The 5,000-nt window shown below is 42.3% G+C and overlaps 13 non-coding genes across 13 annotated transcripts in view; all 13 read left to right on the top strand.

The window, feature by feature from the left end:
- Positions 1-90, top strand: part of LOC123732386 (5S ribosomal RNA) — a 119-nt gene extending 29 nt beyond the window's left edge. Inside the window, exon 1 of the ribosomal RNA XR_006763114.1 lies at positions 1-90. This exon is cut by the window's left edge and continues 29 nt beyond it. This is a non-coding gene — a ribosomal RNA (5S ribosomal RNA).
- A 409-nt stretch (positions 91-499) lies between these two features.
- LOC123732409 (5S ribosomal RNA) lies at positions 500-618 on the top strand. Its single transcript, XR_006763136.1, has one exon. It is a non-coding gene; the product is annotated as a 5S ribosomal RNA (ribosomal RNA).
- Positions 619-757: 139 nt separating this feature from the next.
- Positions 758-876, top strand: LOC123732384 (5S ribosomal RNA). Its single transcript, XR_006763112.1, has one exon. It is a non-coding gene; the product is annotated as a 5S ribosomal RNA (ribosomal RNA).
- A 409-nt stretch (positions 877-1,285) lies between these two features.
- On the top strand, positions 1,286-1,404 carry LOC123732400 (5S ribosomal RNA). The gene has a single exon (XR_006763127.1). It is a non-coding gene; the product is annotated as a 5S ribosomal RNA (ribosomal RNA).
- Positions 1,405-1,543: 139 nt separating this feature from the next.
- Positions 1,544-1,662, top strand: LOC123732399 (5S ribosomal RNA). Its single transcript, XR_006763126.1, has one exon. It is a non-coding gene; the product is annotated as a 5S ribosomal RNA (ribosomal RNA).
- Positions 1,663-2,071: 409 nt separating this feature from the next.
- Positions 2,072-2,190, top strand: LOC123732395 (5S ribosomal RNA). The gene has a single exon (XR_006763123.1). It is a non-coding gene; the product is annotated as a 5S ribosomal RNA (ribosomal RNA).
- A 139-nt stretch (positions 2,191-2,329) lies between these two features.
- On the top strand, positions 2,330-2,448 carry LOC123732331 (5S ribosomal RNA). Its single transcript, XR_006763090.1, has one exon. It is a non-coding gene; the product is annotated as a 5S ribosomal RNA (ribosomal RNA).
- Positions 2,449-2,857: 409 nt separating this feature from the next.
- Positions 2,858-2,976, top strand: LOC123732407 (5S ribosomal RNA). Its single transcript, XR_006763134.1, has one exon. It is a non-coding gene; the product is annotated as a 5S ribosomal RNA (ribosomal RNA).
- Positions 2,977-3,115: 139 nt separating this feature from the next.
- LOC123732383 (5S ribosomal RNA) lies at positions 3,116-3,234 on the top strand. Its single transcript, XR_006763111.1, has one exon. It is a non-coding gene; the product is annotated as a 5S ribosomal RNA (ribosomal RNA).
- Positions 3,235-3,643: 409 nt separating this feature from the next.
- Positions 3,644-3,762, top strand: LOC123732382 (5S ribosomal RNA). Its single transcript, XR_006763110.1, has one exon. It is a non-coding gene; the product is annotated as a 5S ribosomal RNA (ribosomal RNA).
- A 409-nt stretch (positions 3,763-4,171) lies between these two features.
- Positions 4,172-4,290, top strand: LOC123732406 (5S ribosomal RNA). The gene has a single exon (XR_006763133.1). It is a non-coding gene; the product is annotated as a 5S ribosomal RNA (ribosomal RNA).
- A 139-nt stretch (positions 4,291-4,429) lies between these two features.
- LOC123732398 (5S ribosomal RNA) lies at positions 4,430-4,548 on the top strand. The gene has a single exon (XR_006763125.1). It is a non-coding gene; the product is annotated as a 5S ribosomal RNA (ribosomal RNA).
- Positions 4,549-4,957: 409 nt separating this feature from the next.
- Positions 4,958-5,000, top strand: part of LOC123732332 (5S ribosomal RNA) — a 119-nt gene continuing 76 nt past the window's right edge. Inside the window, exon 1 of the ribosomal RNA XR_006763091.1 lies at positions 4,958-5,000. This exon is cut by the window's right edge and continues 76 nt beyond it. This is a non-coding gene — a ribosomal RNA (5S ribosomal RNA).

Below are 5,000 nucleotides of genomic sequence, written 5' to 3'. Positions count from 1 at the left end.
CGATCTCGTCTGATCTCGGAAGCTAAGCAGGGTCGGGCCTGGTTAGTACTTGGATGGGAGACCGCCTGGGAATACCAGGTGCTGTAAGCATTTTGTCCACGAGGGTGTGCTCTTGCACTATTTCATCAGCAACACTGCCTTGTAGTAAGCATTTAATGATGAATTGACAAAATGCAGCTTCCTGCCTTTTTAATAGGATCAAATTTCCTTGTGTTTTCAATTAGCATCTGCCTTGTATTTATAAGACAAACAAGAATATTGTTGCTGAATGCAGCTTGTGTGTGCTTTATGCTCCTTTGCCCTGTTCAAATGATGAAAGGAAATAAAGTTTGTATTTTATCCAACTACCTGTGCTAAAAAGTGATGGGAACGGTGTTTGTAATTTCTTCTACTTTTTCAGTGACACAAAGTTCAAGCTGCTTATCTAATTGGTGAAAATGCAATGTCTCTTTATCACACTCACTTTGACTATATATGTTGTAGCAAGAGATTGTTTCTCGCTTACGGCCATACCAGCCTGGGTACGCCCGATCTCGTCTGATCTCGGAAGCTAAGCAGGGTCGGGCCTGGTTAGTACTTGGATGTGAGACCGCCTGGGAATACCAGGTGCTGTAAGCATTTTGTCCACGAGGGTGTGCTCTTGCACTATTTCATCAGCAACACTGCCTTGTAGTAAGCATTTAATGATGAATTGACTAAATGTCTGTTTTATCAGACTCACTTTGACTATATATGTTGTAGCAAGAGATTGTTTCTCGCTTACGGCCATACCAGCCTGTGTACGCCCGATCTCGTCTGATCTCGGAAGCTAAGCAGGGTCGGGCCTGGTTAGTACTTGGATGGGAGACCGCCTGGGAATACCAGGTGCTGTAAGCATTTTGTCCACGAGGGTGTGCCCTTGCACTATTTCATCAGCAACACTGCCTTGTAGTAAGCATTTAATGATGAATTGACAAAATGCAGCTTCCTGCCTTTTTAATAGGATCAAATTTCCTTGTGTTTTCAATTAGCATCTGCCTTGTATTTATAAGACAAACAAGAATATTGTTGCTGAATGCAGCTTGTGTGTGCTTTATGCTCCTTTGCCCTGTTCAAATGATGAAAGGAAATAAAGTTTGTATTTTATCCAACTACCTGTGCTAAAAAGTGATGGGAACGGTGTTTGTAATTTCTTTTACTTTTTCAGTGACACAAAGTTCAAGCTGCTTATCTAATTGGTGAAAATGCAACGTCTGTTTATCACACTCACTTTGACTATATATGTTGTAGCAAGAGATTGTTTCTCGCTTACGGCCATACCAGCCTGGGTACTCCCGATCTCGTCTGATCTCGGAAGCTAAGCAGGGTCGGTCCTGGTTAGTACTTGGATGGGAGACCGCCTGGGAATACCAGGTGCTGTAAGCATTTTGTCCACGAGGGTGTGCTCTTGCACTATTTCATCAGCAACACTGCCTTGTAGTAAGCATTTAATGATGAATTGACTAAATGTCTGTTTTATCAGACTCACTTTGACTATATATGTTGTAGCAAGAGATTGTTTCTCGCTTACGGCCATACCAGCCTGTGTACGCCCGATCTCGTCTGATCTCGGAAGCTAAGCAGGGTCGGGCCTGGTTGGTACTTGGATGGGAGACCGCCTGGGAATACCAGGTGCTGTAAGCATTTTGTCCACGAGGGTGTGCTCTTGCACTATTTCATCAGCAACACTGCCTTGTAGTAAGCATTTAATGATGAATTGACAAAATGCAGCTTCCTGCCTTTTTAATAGGATCAAATTTCCTTGTGTTGTCAATTAGCATCTGCCTTGTATTTATAAGACAAACAAGAATATTGTTGCTGAATGCAGCTTGTGTGTGCTTTATGCTCCTTTGCCCTGTTCAAATGATGAAAGGAAATAAAGTTTGTATTTTATCCAACTACCTGTGCTAAAAAGTGATGGGAACAGTGTTTGTAATTTCTTCTACTTTTTCAGTGACACAAAGTTCAAGCTGCTTATCTAATTGGTGAAAATGCAATGTCTGTTTATCACACTCACTTTGACTATATATGTTGTAGCAAGAGATTGTTTCTCGCTTACGGCCATACCAGCCTGGGTACGCCCGATCTCGTCTGATCTTGGAAGCTAAGCAGGGTCGGGCCTGGTTAGTACTTGGATGGGAGACCGCCTGGGAATACCAGGTGCTGTAAGCATTTTGTCCACGAGGGTGTGCTCTTGCACTATTTCATCAGCAACACTGCCTTGTAGTAAGCATTTAATGATGAATTGACTAAATGTCTGTTTTATCAGACTCACTTTGACTATATATGTTGTAGCAAGAGATTGATTCTCGCTTACGGCCATACCAGCCTGGGTACGCCCGATCTCGTCTGATCTCGGAAGCTAAGCAGGGTCGGGCCTGGTTAGTACTTGGATGGGAGACCGCCTGGGAATACCAGGTGCTGTAAGCTTTTTGTCCACGAGGGTGTGCTCTTGCACTATTTCATCAGCAACACTGCCTTGTAGTAAGCATTTAATGATGAATTGACTAAATGCAGCTTCCTGCCTTTTTAATAGGATCAAATTTCCTTGTGTTTTCAATTAGCATCTGCCTTGTATTTATAAGACAAACAAGAATATTGTTGCTGAATGCAGCTTGTGTGTGCTTTATGCTCCTTTGCCCTGTTCAAATGATGAAAGGAAATAAAGTTTGTATTTTATCCAACTACCTGTGCTAAAAAGTGATGGGAACGGTGTTTGTAATTTCTTCTACTTTTTCAGTGACACAAAGTTCAAGCTGCTTATCTAATTGGTGAAAATGCAATGTCTCTTTATCACACTCACTTTGACTATATATGTTGTAGCAAGAGATTGTTTCTCGCTTACGGCCATACCAGCCTGGGTACGCCCGATCTCGTCTGATCTCGGAAGCTAAGCAGGGTCGGGCCTGGTTAGTACTTGGATGTGAGACCGCCTGGGAATACCAGGTGCTGTAAGCATTTTGTCCACGAGGGTGTGCTCTTGCACTATTTCATCAGCAACACTGCCTTGTAGTAAGCATTTAATGATGAATTGACTAAATGTCTGTTTTATCAGACTCACTTTGACTATATATGTTGTAGCAAGAGATTGTTTCTCGCTTACGGCCATACCAGCCTGTGTACGCCCGATCTCGTCTGATCTCGGAAGCTAAGCAGGGTCGGGCCTGGTTAGTACTTGGATGGGAGACCGCCTGGGAATACCAGGTGCTGTAAGCATTTTGTCCACGAGGGTGTGCTCTTGCGCTATTTCATCAGCAACACTGCCTTGTAGTAAGCATTTAATGATGAATTGACTAAATGCAGCTTCCTGCCTTTTTAATAGGATCAAATTTCCTTGTGTTTTCAATTAGCATCTGCCTTGTATTTATAAGACAAACAAGAATATTGTTGCTGAATGCAGCTTGTGTGAGCTTTGTGCTCCTTTGCCCTGTTCAAATGATGAAAGGAAATAAAGTTTGTATTTTATCCAACTACCTGTGCTAAAAAGTGATGGGAACGGTGTTTGTAATTTCTTTTACTTTTTCAGTGACACAAAGTTCAAGCTGCTTATCTAATTGGTGAAAATGCAATGTCTGTTTATCACACTCACTTTGACTATATATGTTGTAGCAAGAGATTGTTTCTCGCTTACGGCCATACCAGCCTGTGTACGCCCGATCTCGTCTGATCTCGGAAGCTAAGCAGGGTCGGGCCTGGTTAGTACTTGGATGGGAGACCGCCTGGGAATACCAGGTGCTGTAAGCATTTTGTCCACGAGGGTGTGCTCTTGCACTATTTCATCAGCAACACTGCCTTGTAGTAAGCATTTAATGATGAATTGACTAAATGCAGCTTCCTGCCTTTTTAATAGGATCAAATTTCCTTGTGTTTTCAATTAGCATCTGCCTTGTATTTATAAGACAAACAAGAATATTGTTGCTGAATGCAGCTTGTGTGTGCTTTATGCTCCTTTGCCCTGTTCAAATGATGAAAGGAAATAAAGTTTGTATTTTATCCAACTACCTGTGCTAAAAAGTGATGGGAACAGTGTTTGTAATTTCTTCTACTTTTTCAGTGACACAAAGTTCAAGCTGCTTATCTAATTGGTGAAAATGCAATGTCTCTTTATCACACTCACTTTGACTATATATGTTGTAGCAAGAGATTGTTTCTCGCTTACGGCCATACCAGCCTGGGTACGCCCGATCTCGTCTGATCTCGGAAGCTAAGCAGGGTCGGGCCTGGTTAGTACTTGGATGTGAGACCGCCTGGGAATACCAGGTGCTGTAAGCATTTTGTCCACGAGGGTGTGCTCTTGCACTATTTCATCAGCAACACTGCCTTGTAGTAAGCATTTAATGATGAATTGACTAAATGTCTGTTTTATCAGACTCACTTTGACTATATATGTTGTAGCAAGAGATTGATTCTCGCTTACGGCCATACCAGCCTGGGTACGCCCGATCTCGTCTGCTCTCGGAAGCTAAGCAGGGTCGGGCCTGGTTAGTACTTGGATGGGAGACCGCCTGGGAATACCAGGTGCTGTAAGCATTTTGTCCACGAGGGTGTGCTCTTGCACTATTTCATCAGCAACACTGCCTTGTAGTAAGCATTTAATGATGAATTGACTAAATGCAGCTTCCTGCCTTTTTAATAGGATCAAATTTCCTTGTGTTTTCAATTAGCATCTGCCTTGTATTTATAAGACAAACAAGAATATTGTTGCTGAATGCAGCTTGTGTGTGCTTTATGCTCCTTTGCCCTGTTCAAATGATGAAAGGAAATAAAGTTTGTATTTTATCCAACTACCTGTGCTAAAAAGTGATGGGAACGGTGTTTGTAATTTCTTCTACTTTTTCAGTGACACAAAGTTCAAGCTGCTTATCTAATTGGTGAAAATGCAATGTCTCTTTATCACACTCACTTTGACTATATATGTTGTAGCAAGAGATTGTTTCTCGCTTACGGCCATACCAGCCTGGGTACGCCCGATCTCGTCTGAT

The sequence above is a fragment of the Salmo salar genome, unplaced genomic scaffold, assembly GCF_905237065.1.
Source record: "Salmo salar unplaced genomic scaffold, Ssal_v3.1, whole genome shotgun sequence".
NCBI lineage: Eukaryota > Metazoa > Chordata > Actinopteri > Salmoniformes > Salmonidae > Salmo > Salmo salar.
The sequence above is the reverse complement of the archived record's forward strand: the minus strand, read 5'-3'. Positions and strand labels throughout refer to the sequence as shown.